Source organism: Narcine bancroftii, chromosome 8 (genome assembly GCF_036971445.1).
Source record: "Narcine bancroftii isolate sNarBan1 chromosome 8, sNarBan1.hap1, whole genome shotgun sequence".
NCBI classification, from domain to species: Eukaryota; Metazoa; Chordata; class Chondrichthyes; order Torpediniformes; family Narcinidae; genus Narcine; species Narcine bancroftii.
Window position 1 is genome coordinate 24,291,099 of NC_091476.1, and position 15,505 is coordinate 24,306,603.

General features: G+C 41.5%; 2 long non-coding RNA genes across 2 annotated transcripts in view; one reads left to right on the forward strand and one right to left on the reverse strand.

Annotated features, from left to right (window-relative positions):
- Positions 1–257: 257 nt before the first annotated feature.
- LOC138740498 (uncharacterized) lies at positions 258–14,832 on the reverse strand. Its single transcript, XR_011342958.1, has 3 exons — positions 14,606–14,832; positions 8,626–8,740; positions 258–751 (listed from the first exon to the last, which is right to left on the reverse strand). It is a non-coding gene; the product is annotated as an uncharacterized lncRNA (long non-coding RNA).
- LOC138740497 (uncharacterized) overlaps positions 14,243–15,505 on the forward strand; it is a 47,867-nt gene continuing 46,604 nt past the window's right edge. The window contains exon 1 of the long non-coding RNA XR_011342954.1: positions 14,243–14,525. This is a non-coding gene — a long non-coding RNA (uncharacterized lncRNA). The remainder of the gene's footprint in view (positions 14,526–15,505) is intronic.

Below are 15,505 nucleotides of genomic sequence, written 5' to 3' on the forward strand. Positions count from 1 at the left end.
AGTGGGACGCAGAATTGAAATGTTGGTCACTGGATGATCCCTGACAATGATGCGGAGAGAGTGAAGGTGCTCAGTAAACCAATCTCCCAGACTGTGTCCAGAATATTACATTAATGACCTCAAGGAAGGAAATGTGTAAGGTTTCCAAATTTGCCAAGATACAGTGCCCGCCATAATGTTTGGGAAAAAGACACAACTTTTGGTTTATTTGTAGAGGGCTCCACAGTTTTAAATTTGTAATTTAATAAATCACGTGATTAAAGTGCAAATTTCAGATTTTATTCAAAGTTATTTGTATACATTTTGGTATGACCATGTAGAAATTACAGCACTTTTTTATGCATGGTCCCCTCATTTCAGGGCATCATAATGTTTGGGATATTTAGGTTGCATGGTTAGCGTAGCGGTTAGGACAATGCTGTTACCGGGGTTTGAATCCTGTGTTGTCTGTAAGGAGTTGATACATTCTCTCCATGTCTGTGTGGGTTTCCCCAGGGGCTCCAGGTTCCTCCCACTGTTCAAAATGAACTGGGGGGTTGTAGGGTACTTGGGGATAATTGGTTTGTGGGCTGAAATGGTGCTGTGTTTAGTGTTTGTGATTACTCAGGCATGTTTAATTGCTTCATTGGTGCAGGTATAAGAGAGCTAGGTTCGCTTCTAAGCTTTTGATATCCTTTGGAGTCTGTAGTTGCCATTTTTCAACACGAGGACCAGAGTTGTGCCAATGAAAGTCAAAGAAGCCATTATGGGGCTGAAAAACAAGAATAAAATAGTTAGAGACATTGATCAAACCTTAAGATTACCAAATTAAACTGTTTGGAACATCATTAAGAAGGAAGTGTACTGGTGATCTCAGTTATCACAAAGGGACTGGAGACTGAGGAAGACTTCCACTGCTGAGGATAGAAGAATTCTTATAATGAAGAAAAATCCCAAAACGTCTGTCCAACAGATCAGAAACACTCTTCAGGATGTGTCAATGACTACTGTCTGCAGAAGATTTCATTAACAGAAATACAGAGGCTACACTGCAAAATGCAAACTACTAGTTAGCCACAGAAACAGGATGGCCAGATTAGAGTTTACCAAGAAGTATTTAAAAGAGCCTGCAGAATTCTGGAAAAAGGTCCTGTGGATAGATGAGACCAAGATTAACCCATATAAAAGTGATGGCAAGAGCAAAGTGTGGAGGCATAAAGGAACTGCCCAAGATCCAATGCATACCACCTCATCTGAAACATGGTGGTGGGGGTGTTATGGCCTGGGCATGTTATGACTGCCACAGGTACTGCCGCGCCTATCATCAATGATGACGTAACTGCTGAAGTCCAAGCAAATGCCCCCAAATTCATTGGAGACAATTATCCCAAACATACTGCTAAAGCAACAAAGAAGATTTTCAAAGCTAAAAACTGGCAAATTCTTGAACGGCCAAGTCAGTCACCTGATCTAAATTCAATTAAGCATGCTTTCTTTCCATCTGCTGAAGAGAAACCTTAAGGGGACAAGCCCCTGAAACAATCAGGAGCTGAAGATGGCTGCAATAGAGGCCTGGCAGAACATCACCAGAGAAGATACTCAGCACCTGGTGATGTCTATGAATCACAGGCTTCAAGCCACTATTGCATGCAAGGGATTATGACTACTTTAATATACATACTATTGCTCTGTCCCAAATACTAAGTGCTATAATTTCTACATGGTCAAACCAAAATGAACACAAATGCCCTTTAATAAAATGTAGAATGTGCACTTTAATCACATGAATTGTTTGATTACTAATTTAAAAATGTGGAGAACATGGGCAAATAAAGGAAAAATATGTCTTTGTTATATAAATGGAGAGGGACTGAAAGTAAGCAAAGAATGTTTTTTAGTGCATGAATCATTAAAAGCCAGCAGGAGGTCAACATGTACTTAGGAAGGTTAACGTTTTGGCTTTCTTTGCAAAGGAGTTGAAGTTTAAAACCAACGAGGTTTTGCTGCAACTGTACAATGTGTTGGTGAGGTCTCACCTGGAATACTGCGTACAGTTTCAGTGTCCTTCCCCGAAAGAATATATGGTAACATTAGCATAAGGTATGCAAAGGAAGTTCACCAAGCGAGTTCCTGGGATGAGAAGGTTGTCGTACCAAGGTAGACTAAATAGTATGTCCCTGTTTTCCTTGGAGTTTATAAGCATGAGGGATGAACTTATTCAAACATTTAAAATCCTAGAAAGACTCGATAAGATAGATATTGGAATAATTTTACTTGTGGGAGAGTCTTGAACAAGGGAATATAACAGCAAGATAAAAGGCTGGTCTTTTAAAACGAAAATAAATGTAAGAATCTAAAAAGGAGAACTAGGATTAGGCTGCATGACTTCTTGAATCTCATTCACCATCCTAGTCGATCTTTAGCTGATCTAGTCTTAGGAAGGAGACCGAGAATCTCAAGACATGTTGCCAAGATAACAATCTCTCTCTCAATGCTAGTAAGACAAAGCAGCTGATCATAGAGGTCAGGGAGTGGGAAGGGGCGGGAGGTTGGGCAGAGCGCACATCCCTGTCCACATCAATGGCACTGAAGTGGAGGCAGTAGGTAGTTTCAAGTTCTTAGATTTAGATTTTGTTAAATTTAGGCATACAGCACAGTAACAAGCCCTTCCAGGTCTATGACCCCAAATATACCAATTGACCGAAAAACCCTGTATGTATTTGAACGGTGGGAGAAAACTGGAGCACCCAGAGGAAACCCATGCAGACATGGGGAGAATGTACAAACAGACAGTGCCGGATATGTACCCAGGTCGCTGGCGCTGTAGTGGTGCTGCACTAACTGCTACACTAACTGTGCCGCCTTGCTGGGAATAAACATTTCCAATGACTTGTCCTGGGGTAACCACTTTGACAGGACAGTCAAGAAGACGAGGCAATGCCTCTACTTTCTTAGAATTTGAAGGAAGTTTGCCATGTCCCCCATGTCCCTCAACAACTTCCACAGGTGCAACATCAAAGTTGGATGAATTACAGCATGGTATAGGAGTTGCTCTGTTCAAGATCGGAAGAAGCTGTAGAAGGAAATGCATGCCACTTAGAACATCACGTAAACCTCTTTCCTCTTTATCAACTCCATCTATATCTCCTGCTGTATAGGGATAGCAGTCAACATACTGAGGGACCAATCCCATCCCAAACACACTCTCTTATCCCTCTTGTAGATTTAATAGAGTTAAAGACAGTTTCTTTCCAACAACCATTAGGCTCTTGAATGAACCTCATAACAATGCTGTCATGCTGTCCTTGCTTTTTTGATATTTTCACTGCAACACCACACTCTGTAATTGTTTAATTGGTCTCCTATTTTGTGGAGTTGGCTGCATGTTAGCATTGTAAGACTGTAATGGAAGAACCCTTGAAAATCACTAAATATGTGACAATAAACTTGAACTTAGTCTCAACTCATAACCTTTGACTTTTTGGAATAAAGTGAAGTGCAGGGTTATGGGAACAATAGGAAAATCAAAGAACTATAAGAGTTGAGACTAAGCTCATTTATTGTGACATATTTAGTGATTTACAAGGGTTCTTCCATCAGTGAATATATTCTATAACATTGCTTGAACAACTGGTTGAGGTATAGATTCCCAAAAATTCTTGATCCTCTAAGAAAACAACAAACCTCTTTTCTACATTTTAAGCAGGTGACACCATATTCTGAAACCATGGGGGAAATCTGCTCTTAACATTTACCTTGCAAATCCCACACAGAATCTTATGTGTATCAATGATATTACTCCAAAGAGTTTAGAAATCTTCTTAACATTTGCAAGCAACACAACTCTTTCATCCCAGAAATCAAGATAATGAAACTTTTCTGATATTCCTCTTAATTCATGTTTGTCCTTAAATACGGAAACAAAAGCAGTACACAGTTTTACATTTACAGTAGTTACGTAAAACTTCCTTACATTTGCATTCCATCTCACTTCCATTTTAAAACCATGATCTCAAATTTCACTTTGAATTCCAATAGTCCATTTTTTGTAGATCTTTGTATGTTATTGCTGTGTCTATTTCTGGAACCTTCTCCAGTTTGACAATGCATTTTTCCTAGACTGGCTTCTTGATTTCTAGAGAAATTTAGTCACTCCACCATTTACAGCCATACCTTCAGCTGCCAAAAATGTTTCCACAGAGTCACACAACATGGAACTCTTTAGCCCACAATTTCTCTGACAAGCACCCATTTAATCTCATTTTATTCTCTCCACATCCCCTCAATTCCTCTCAGATTCTGCCATTCAGCTATAAACTAGGGCCAGGTTACAGTGATCAATTAATGTGTCATCCTGCATGTCTTTGGGATGTGGAAGCAAACCATAGCATCCATAGAAAACTTTTGCGACTACAGAAGGTATGTGCCAATTCCACACAGACACAGTCATGGGTCAGGACTGAACCCGGGTCAGTGCAACAGTGAGACTACAGATGTGCCACTGTGTGCTGCTTCCTACCTTCATAGACAACTTGACTTTACCTGATCCTGTCTCACCAGGCAGCTCACCACCTGACCAGGAAGAGCCCGCAATTGAGGTATTAAAGCTAGAAGTGCTGGGTGCATTTTGTAAACACATCACAAAAGACTAAGAATGCCACTGTGTGAGTATAGAGATAATGGTACAGGTGTGTGAAGAGAAGGCCACTGTAACTGATCCTCTGGAGATAATCAGATAAATAAGAATGAAACCAGGTGACTGCAGCACCATTTATTTGAAAGCAATGAGCAGGCATTGGAGGAAGATTGGCAAGTGTCGAATCATTTTTTTGAGCAACAGCAAATTCACTTCTCTCTGTTCACCAAAATAAGGTGAGCCATTGCCCAGTATTTGGGATTGTTACACCACTTCATTATTATCTCGCATTCTGCTCTGCACAGCCAACTAAAGAAGTTCATGGCTGTAATGGATGATACTAGTGACTGGAAGGGTGGGCAGTATTATTGAGAATGATGGTAACAGTCAGTGGCAATTGAAAGGGTTGAAACCTGGTGCAGGGAAGATGGGAATGATTGGGACACTGGTGATTGGAACTGGTGATTGAGCCATTACTACCACCAGGGACTGTTTTTTGAATGCAAAGTTGGGAAGAAGGTACCTATTCATCATGGCTCCACATTCAGGGAAGTACGTTATGGTTAGGCCTGTAGTCATCTCTGAAAGGACTGATGATAGGGTGCACCTATTCCTTCGGTTAGGGCCTGGGTACCTCACTTTTGTCTTTACCAATATGACAGATAAAACATTGTCAGTTTGTGATGACCATCATCCCAGGAAAGAGGTATAAGTGCCACAAGACTCGCACCACCAATTTCAGGAACAGCTACTACCCCTCTACCATCAGACTCCTCAATGACAAAGTCAATCAGAGACTGGTATAAGGACTCTTACTTGTCACTTTATTGATTACGTTTTTTTTCTTTGTTCTCTCTGTATTGCACAGTCAGTTTGTTTACGTTCATTATCTGCTTACAGTTCTTTTATTTATTTACATGTTTACACTGTGTGGAGTTTATATTTTGCACTATCAATTAATGGTAATTCTGCCGTGGCCACAGGAAAAAGGAATCTCAGGGTTGTATGTGATGTCATGTATGGACACTGACAATAAATCAGAAATCTGATTGCCAGGTTGGTGAACCAGATGATGTTACATACTAAAAGAATTAGTAGAATCATTCAATGTCTAGGCCACAGTTTTATAATGTTGGAAAATCCAATTTTATAATGTATGTATGCATCATTATACTATGAGGTAATCTATTGTCTTTTATTTATTCCAAAAGAGTTGCCTAGAAAAACTATTTAAAAGTAATTGGGTACATGCTTTAAGGACACATTCAGTTTGTGTGAGGTGAATAATTGCCTTATTCTTGTCCTAATTTGAATTTGATTAAATGCCAGTTGGACCCTCTGACCACAATACCTGAGTTGACAATTTTCACATCAGTTAGTACTAGATGATTACTTAATTGGTGGTATCATAACTGAACCCAGCCAGTTCTTCATTTAGTGTTCACACAAACATGTTTTCATCAGGTTTTGGTAGAAATTATTCAGGCCTGTTAATTTTGGATGATTTTTATTTCTCCAGGCTGAGAACAAAAATGTATAAATGTAACATCTTCACATTTTGTCTAAAAGAGATAATTCTTTATCAACTATGAATTGGTTGCGCATTGCTCTATCTGTCCCTAGAATCAGCATGTATATAGTATTATTTTCATAATTAAGCAGAGCCAAGCATGCACAAAAAAAACAGAATTCCATAAAATGGGAACTCAATGTGATGACTGGATGTGTACAACAGGCAGAGCTTAGGGAGATATGTTAACTTTGTGTCTAGGACACAAAACAAGAGGAGTTTAGAAATAGGGAGTAAGGATACAATGCTGAAACATCTGCTGAACTGGGGTCTAACTATCAAATGAACTATTGTAGCATATGAACTCGCCTCTTTAACAATATTAGAAGCTGTAAATGCATGAGATCAACTGAAACCATGCAAAAAAAAAACTCCTGGTTGTGAAAAGGAGGTGATTCACACTGGTTCATGAGTGCTAAAGAAGAAGTCAAGGGTCCCGTTGCAAAGGGAGAGAGAGAGAGAGAAAAAGGATAGTTAATTTCTATGTTTAATTGTAAAACACATATTGATATTCTTTCTTATTAAGATATTCAACAATAATTGCATTTGTAATTGAGCAATTTACATTTTAATTCTTTTACATGAATGATCAGTGATACCCTGACCTGAGGTCACTTGATTATTTGCCCACTTCTACCATACTTGGCAGACCTGCTGTCTCAGGTGAGTCTGTAGGCTTTCACTTTCAAGATTCAAATTCAAGATTCAATATATTGTCATTGTAATAAAACAGTGTCATATTACATGAAATTGCTTTTACCTGTTGTAAGGCAGACAGATTCGCCATCGGCAGAAATTACCTGAAGGGCCTCTTAAAGTCAGAGAAAGTGAAGCAAAAGAGAGTCCCCCCAGAGTACTGAGGGTCCATGGATTCGCCTCCAGTACTTCCGCAGTCTCCACAGCCATGCAGAGTCCAGTCCAAACCATTGGAAACCCGAGCTCCAGATCTGAACCTCCAACACTGTCAGGAAACTTTCGGCACCTTCGGCTCACCCTCGCGTCCCCCTTCAGCCAGTTTCAAGCCAGTCTCCACCAGCCCACAGCCTCCATGGGTTCCTTGCCTAGAGTTATCAGCAGTCCACCACATGCATTGGAGCCACAGAGCCCCCTTACTAGTCTGCCGCTATGGTCACCACCCCAGGGGTCATCTCCTCCGCTTCTCCTTCTCAGACTAGGGATGGTCTCCCCATTTTCTGGAACCGTGCACCAGGCCTCTGATCCCCTGGATTCTGCAACCCCTCATGGCTGCTGCCGATTATCGATGCCGCCATCTTGGGTGCAGATGCCGCCATCTTCGGCATGGGATTTTAAATAAAACTACCATCAGCTCCTTTAACGGACTGTTCAAAACCTGTGCGGATCTGATGGAAGTGGACTGGGCGGATGGACCCCGCGGGAGCACCGTATCTCTTCGCACCCCGTGGGTCTTCACCAGCGTCAGTGCTGCCATTCCAGCGGCTCTGGTAGCGCTGCCATTTTCCAGGATTTTCAGCCCATCTGTTCTGAAATATTGCTCAGGCAGGAAATCAGGCAAGGGTGAAAGAATGCTCACTCAGTTCAATAGTAACAATTATTTAAGCAGTAGTATGGTACAATTTGTGGTGGTGACACTCAAATTATCTTTTTAAGATTTTGAGTTTAATCAAAAAATCTATAGAATGCATTACTTCAATGTTATTCAAAACATCCAAATGATTGTGGATATTATCTCAATCTCAAGGTTTATGATACTTGAGAATAATGAATGATAATCTGTTCACATTGGATGCCAAACCATGTGACCTGACTTTGGTCCTGAGATAAAATATTTTAGCAGTTTATTATTGAGTTTGTACCTTAGTATAAAGTTGAGACCACATGATAATTTAATATAATTCAAAGGATCTGCTGCAAACCGTATCAGGAATAGCTAAAATCCAGAAGTTGATTCGTTCAGATAAGTCACAAATCTGAACAAATCAAGGTGGTCAGTGCAGCGCGTCAAAAGACTCAAAGACTTGTTGACTCAAACCAAGGCTTTAATCAGCAAAAGACTGGGAGCATATTACAGCGCAGTCGACCAGTCCAGACTGACCTGGTTCTGGTTGGGAGCATCCCTTTATGACCTACCAGTAGGTGTGGCTACGACTCTCAGCCAATCACAACAGCTATAAGCAAATATATACAAATATACATTGGTGATAGCATTCTGTACTATCACAGTCAGCATGGACAAAGAAATGGAAAGACAGAGGAGGCAACAGACTCATTTCAAAGAGCCTAGAATTGATCCCTTGTGGGTACCGAGTTGGTTCAAATGGCTGGGGGGTAACCTTTGGGGTTCAATACTCATGGGCTAGAGAGGGTGAGTATCAGCCAGGATTCTATCCTGCTTCCGCTATCCCATGACTCCTGCTGAAAGGTGTTTGAATTTTAATACTGCAGACAGAAACAGGCTTACCTGGAATGTCCTTTGTGATTGATTAGCCTGCCAGCAATTTAGACTCACACATGATCAGTGGACTCTTGGGTAAAGTATCAGAGCTGTACTTGTGAAATCATTCCTCAGCAAAAGTCTGTGTGTAAAGGAGATGGGAAAATTGAGGGGGAAACTAGTTAAAATCAACCTTTATTAACAACCAAATTTTTATCCCAATTGCTCCTTGGAAAAAATGTAAGAGATAATTAAGGTATTTTGTATTTCAGAGACTGTTCTAGATATTTCCAACCAGATTCTTAGAGGAGTCAATGCATTAATGTTGTTAACCCCATGGCTCCTGTTACTCAATGTTTGAGTATTACATCATGTCAGATTTCAAGACTGAATTATTAGGATGTAAAATGGAACTATTTGAGGGAGATTTGTTAAACTGGTTATCCTATACCTGACCATAAGTGTCTCACTCTCAAAACCTTTTAAATACTGCTATTCACTACCTTGAAAAGTGGGCATACAAGCTGATAGATTATCAGAAAATCTTAATTGCATTACTGATATATTTGATAGAAAGGACCCTTGTCTACTGCCTGATCTGGCTAAATAAATTAAGCTATAAATTACTTAAATTCATGTTATATAATTGAATGTTAATACTCTTAGGGCAACGATAAGAAGGCAATACATTTTTCTGACAATTTCTCATATCCTAAGAACAGATGAGAAAATATTAGGGCAGGGGAGTAATTTGATTAACTCAAATAATTAAGAATTATTATAAACTACCAGATCAACAGCATATCTAATATGAACCATATGTCAAATCTTTTGGTGTATTTCTTAATTATAATAAAAAGGATCTGTAAATTAAAGATCCAGCTGTATGTAGTTATAGTCCCACAAAATTATTTACCCAAGTTGTAATCTTGACAGAATTGAACAATCTCATTTCAGATGAGTAAATAATATTAGGGATCATCCTGGTTTGGTTTCTCATTGGGCAATTTGTATCAAATGTGTTGGGAGAGAATTCTCAGAGAATAAGCTGTTGTTGCCATCACAAAATAAATAGGGAATGTGTTGATGGCGAAGGTCTATGAGGCTATTCTTTTTAAACTTTTTAAGGAAAGTAGCAAATAACCTACTTTGGGCCAGTTAGTTGACCATGTGCACATCTACCCAGAACTTCCTTTTCCAGATTCAAAGTGTTGAAAGAACTGACCCCCTTCCCCCCCCCCCCCCCCCCCCACACTTGAGTGGATGGCTCCAAAAGACAACTCAGCCTTGGGTGAAGATTGGTCAAAAGCTTTTATAAAAAGCGTAAATAAAATTAAAATAATTCAAAATGTCACCTGCATTTACCTTTTCAAAGGGTTGATAACATTTTTAAATGAATTTTATACACCAGCCAACCTTAGTATAAAGTTGAGACCACATGATAAGTGAATTCTGCCCCTCTCTGCAACATGCCAGTGAACCACCACTGGGCTACATGGCAGATGCAGCAGAAGAGTGGGAGGGAGATAAGTGGACATCTGAGCTCTGGTTCATCACATCTGTGTTTCGCTGTGCATGCATTGAGCCCAAGACCAGTTAATCCATGACAGCTGTCAGCCTGCAGATTACGCATATGTTCTGTTCATTTTAACACAATGGTTTAAATGTAATGACCCTTTTAGCCTTAAGTTCAATTAAGTAGTCCTTATGATTCTAAAGATAGTTGATACTGAAAATTCAGAGCACCAAATATGATCCAAATATTTGAAACACAAGAGATGGCACATGCAGCATGTGGAGCAAAAATAAACAACTGGAGGAAATCCCCATTTCAGGTTAAGAAACTAAAAACATCCTTCCAGCAGTTTGCTGTTTACAATCCAAATGGTCTTGTATTCTTGTGCAAAATATAGAGCAAGAAACACACATATTCCAAGCATTCTGCTTTTGATGGTCATAGTTTGATCTTAATTGGAAAGATGAAGCAAAGAGAGGATAAGGCATGAATGTTAACTGTTATCAAAGAATCAATACTCAATATCCAGAGACAAATAATATTAAATTTGAAGAGATATTGTGGGCTAATTCAATTTTGTCCACATCAATCAGGGAATGGTCAGTATCAAATATCTTTGAATTCCTGTTGGAAAAGGAGATAGTGGACCAGTTGAATGGTTCCCTGGGCAGACTGTCAAGGTCATAAGATAGGATATCTCAATTTGAACACTTTCAAACAAGCATCCAAGAACTTGCTTGGTCTTTGTGAGAGGGACCCTCCCTTCATGCACACAAGAGTACCTCGAGACAGCTACAATACCAGCATCCATGTCCTTCTGGAAAGTGTGCTTGCCAAGAAGGTCCAGAAGTAAAGGCAGTGGTATTCATGTTTCATCCTGCACAGCTGTTCAACAAGGATGCTATACTCAACAGATTGTTTCCAGGAAGTCATACCAAGACAAACTTCATCTATCACTTAAAGATTAACAACAACTCAGTGAAAGACAGACTCTGGTCTGTCTGAAATTCACTGGTCTTGCTGTACAGTCCATGACCAAAAGCTTCAAACTGGCACATTCTAAAGTCCTCAGGCATGTACTGAGATTGGCTTCTGGCTCTGTATGGGAAGGCCACTGCATAACACATACATAGTTTTTGTTTACTTTTGTGAATTCATGTTGTGGCTATGTTCAGGTTTGCAATAAACTCAAATGAATGATCCAAACATCAGGACTCAAATAATAAATCCAATTTTATTTTTCAATAAACCATTGAAAATGGAGGTTGATTCGGTGGAAGATAAACTGGCACTTTTCCAGGGATGACTGCCTTGTTTATTGTCAATAGCTTCCACTTTCCTTATTGTTTTTTATAAGATGTTGACCAAAGCTTGCTTCCACACTCACTCCTTCCATTGCATGTGTGCATGTCCTGCTCTGATCCACTCCACATAGATTCTAACCAGGATTACATTTCCTGAATCTCTTGAGATCCATATACCCTTGATTATTCTCTCCTCAGCACTAACTCACTTTTCTTCACTACTGTCCTGTTTCACAGATTTTCTTCATCCTTTGCCAAATTCATTGCTAAAAGGAAATACCTCTATCCAAGCTTCAACATTCCTGAATTCTCATACTTCTCCACATCTTTCACCTCTTCATTTTCCCTTCACCCAATCTCTCCCTGCATTTAATCCTTCCTGAATGATCATTATCACTCCTGATCATTCTCACTTTGATTCCAAATGATCAGCCTCAACTTTATCCTCTACAGGCCCATTTATTAAATTCCACACAGTATGTTCTCTGCTTGTGGGATTCATGAAAACTTTTCCTTTCTTGGGAGTCACCAACTCGGAGGATCTTTCCTGGACCCTACACACTAAAGTAATCGTGGAGAAAGCACATTAGCACTTCTACATCCTACATGTGGAGGTTTGGTACGACACCAGAAACCCTGGCAAATTTCTACAGATGGGTGGTGGAAAGGGTGCTGAATGGCTGCATCACAGTCTGGAAATGGGGACACCAGTACCCCCTGAGCATAAACCCCTGCAAAAGGAAGTAATTGAAAGGACATTTCCTCCACAGAAGTTGAGAGTACATTCCACCACTCACTACTTCCTGCATTTCTGTTCTCATCTACACTCCTTCCATGCAGTGCCAGTTTATCTTCCACGTAATCAACCTCCATATTCAATGGAATATCCCAAATATTTTTTTAAATCACTTTCAACATGATGTCACCTCCAGGCACCTCCCCTCCATTTTTAACACCCCAAAAGGGACCATTGCCTCTGCAGGTCCTTGGTTCCAACACCATTGCTATCTACTTCCCATCTCAGTGGACCTTCTCAGGCATGTACAGGAAGTGAAACACTAATCCTTTAACCTCTCCCTGTCCCACACCTGAAAAGCAACGGTCTTTCCAGGTGAAGCAGCCATCCATTTGTTCTTATTTCAATCTGGTGCTTACTATGTGGTCTTCTCTACTTTGGAAAAAGTATAGTTTTGGTAACTGATTTTCAAAACTGGACATCCAGTTGTCCTTTCTCTTTCTCACTCCCATTCTCATTTCAGTTTTGGTCACTAATGTTGTTTCAACAAAGCATAATGTGCACTGAAGAAAGGCATCCCCTTTTCCAACAGGTCATGGTACCGTCATGAGGTCTCGAGATTTCAGATTATTGCTACTGTGAATGATCCACATGGAGACAATAACCATAAATGTAAAATATTTTTATTCAGTGTGACAAACAGGTACTTTGGAAGCATCTGTTTGAATGCAAAGTTACTCTTTAAGCCCAAAAATATTTTCTTTGCAACATTTTCTGGTGAAAAGGCATTGTAACAAGTTAGAGTCATTTTGGACACGAGGCGATTGGATTTAAACCAATTTGACTTGATTCTGACACAGCTATTAGGCAGCTACAACCTTTGTGTTATTACCAAACGGGAGGAATCGTGTTTGAGAGGGCGAGTATGTGAGCTCAAAGGCAGTACGATGTAGTTTGATGTGACTTACGTGCTTTTGCATATGATATCTATCAACTTACAACAAACTGCATGCACATTTTTTTTTGACCAGCACCCTAGTGGAACTCGAACTGTTGTTTTTAATCTAATGCTTTGAAGAAGCCTTAAGAAAACCCCTCAAGGTACGAGTAAGTCGAGTTGTGGACAAATGAAGAAGCCTAAAGAGAAACCCCTCAGGTACGAGTAAGTCGAGTTGTGGATAAATGAAGAAACCTTAAAGAAAACCCCTCAAGGTACGGGTAAGTCGAGTTGTGATAAATGAAGAAGCCTTAAAGAAAACCCCTCAAGGTACGAGTAAGTCGAGTTGTGGATAAATGAAGAAGCCTTAAAGAAAACCCTCGCGGTACGAGTAAGTCGAGTTGTGGACAAATGAAGAAGCCTTAAAGAAAACCCCTCGAGGTACGAGTAAGTCGAGTTGTGGATAAATGAAGAAGCCTTAAAGAAAACCCCTCAAGGTACGAGTAAGTCGAGTTGTGGATAAATGAAGAAGCCTTAAAGAAAACCCCTCAAGGTACGAGTAAGTTGAGTTGTGGATAAATGAAGAAACCTTAAAGAAAACCCCTCAAGGTACGAGTAAGTCGAGTTGTGGACAAATGAAGAAGCCTTAAAGAAAACCCCTCAAGGTACGAGTAAGTCGAGTTGTGGATAAATGAAGAAGCCTTAAAGAAAACCCTTCAAGGTACGAGTAGTCGAGTTGTGGACAAATGAAGAAACCTTAAAGAAAACCCCTCAAGGTACGAGTAAGTCGAGTTGTGGATAAGCCTTAAAGAAAACCCCTCAAGGTACGAGTAAGTATAAAGAAAACCCTTCAAGGTACGAGTAAGTCGAGTTGTGGATAAATGAAGAAGCCTTAAAGAAAACCCCTCAAGGTACGAGTAAGTCGAGTTGTGGATAAATGACTGAAAATAAATATGCAACTGGACGGACGTAAAACAGTGGGATCCGTTAAGATTTCGAAATAATTTAGGATTCAAAAATGTTACGGAGGGGATCTGTAGTTGAAGGTGGAAGGGGGGGGGGGGGGGGGTGGGGGGAAAGGGCTTGAAGCGGGAGGCGAGTTTTCTCGCCGGGTCTCTGCAACTCAAGGAGCTGCGGCGGCGCTAGGACCCTGGGGACGCGACTGCAGCGAGGAGGGGTGAAAATGTGCGCAGCAGACAGCGACAGGGAGCGAAAGTAAACTCGTTTCTCGTTTCAGATGCCCACTCTCAAGAGCTGTTAAAATACCCCTCGAATATTATTAACCCGGACTCGGTGCTCTGCACCGTCGGGACCCGCACTTCCCCAACCTCCGCGGGCCGGCTTCGGAGCGAATCGGATCGGATCTGGACCTGAATCATTCCTGGACCGAGAGGGAGAGAGAGAGAGAGCAGCAACGGCTCGAATCCAATTCAGGTATTTAAGATAAGGCAGGCCGAGGGGCTCGGTGGAGCTGAGCAGTGCGTGTGGCGAAAAGCCGATGTGCCACCATGTACCTCTCAGCCTTAACAAAAGGAGACGCTCCGCTTCTGCTCTGGGGGCGAGCTCGCCAATTCCGCGTCAGTTTCACTGGCATCTTACAGACTCGTGGGGGTTTTGAAACATTTATTTTGCAAACGTTTAATGGAGAGGATCACTGCAAATCCCAGACGAGAGAGAGAGAGAGAGACCCAGACCATGCAAACAATTGGAGACAGAAAGCATCGGGCTTAAGGTTATTGTGAAACCCAAGTTTAAAGCAAGACCTTTAAAAGGGTAAACTACTCAACTTCCGGAAAGGCAACTTCGTCGCAGATTGTGCGCGGCTCTTATTTGTTTAACAAACAATGAAGGCTTCAGTCACGGGTTGAGGTCGAGTTAGTTTAGAGTTTAGGCCAACCATGGTGCCTCATTTTGGTTTAATTAGGGTTGGCACTTGTGAAGAAACCGGGCTGAGTGATGGGCAAGACCGGGACTCCGTCCTGTTGTCAGGTCGAGGGAGCTGCTGTCTGCCAGGCTGGGGAATTGGAGAACCTCCCCCTCCCCTCCTCCCCCTCCCTCTCTCGTCCTTTGAGGATGTTTTCAGGGACCTCGAAGCGATTGTAAATGTTTCGCCAGCGGAGAAGGGAGAAGCAGAGACCGATACGGACTCCGTGCAGTTCTGAATGTTGGCAATGCAAGCACAATGACACCCCCCCCACTACCACCCCTACCCCCCACCCACCCCACCACTCCTACCCCCCCACCCACCCAACCCCCACCACCCTTACCCCCCACCCACCCCTACCCCCACCACCCCTACCCCCACCACCCCTACCCCACCACCCCTACCCCCCACCACCCCTACCCCCACCACCCCTACCCCCACCACCCCTCCCCCACCACCCCACCCCCACCACCCCTACCCCCCCCTTACC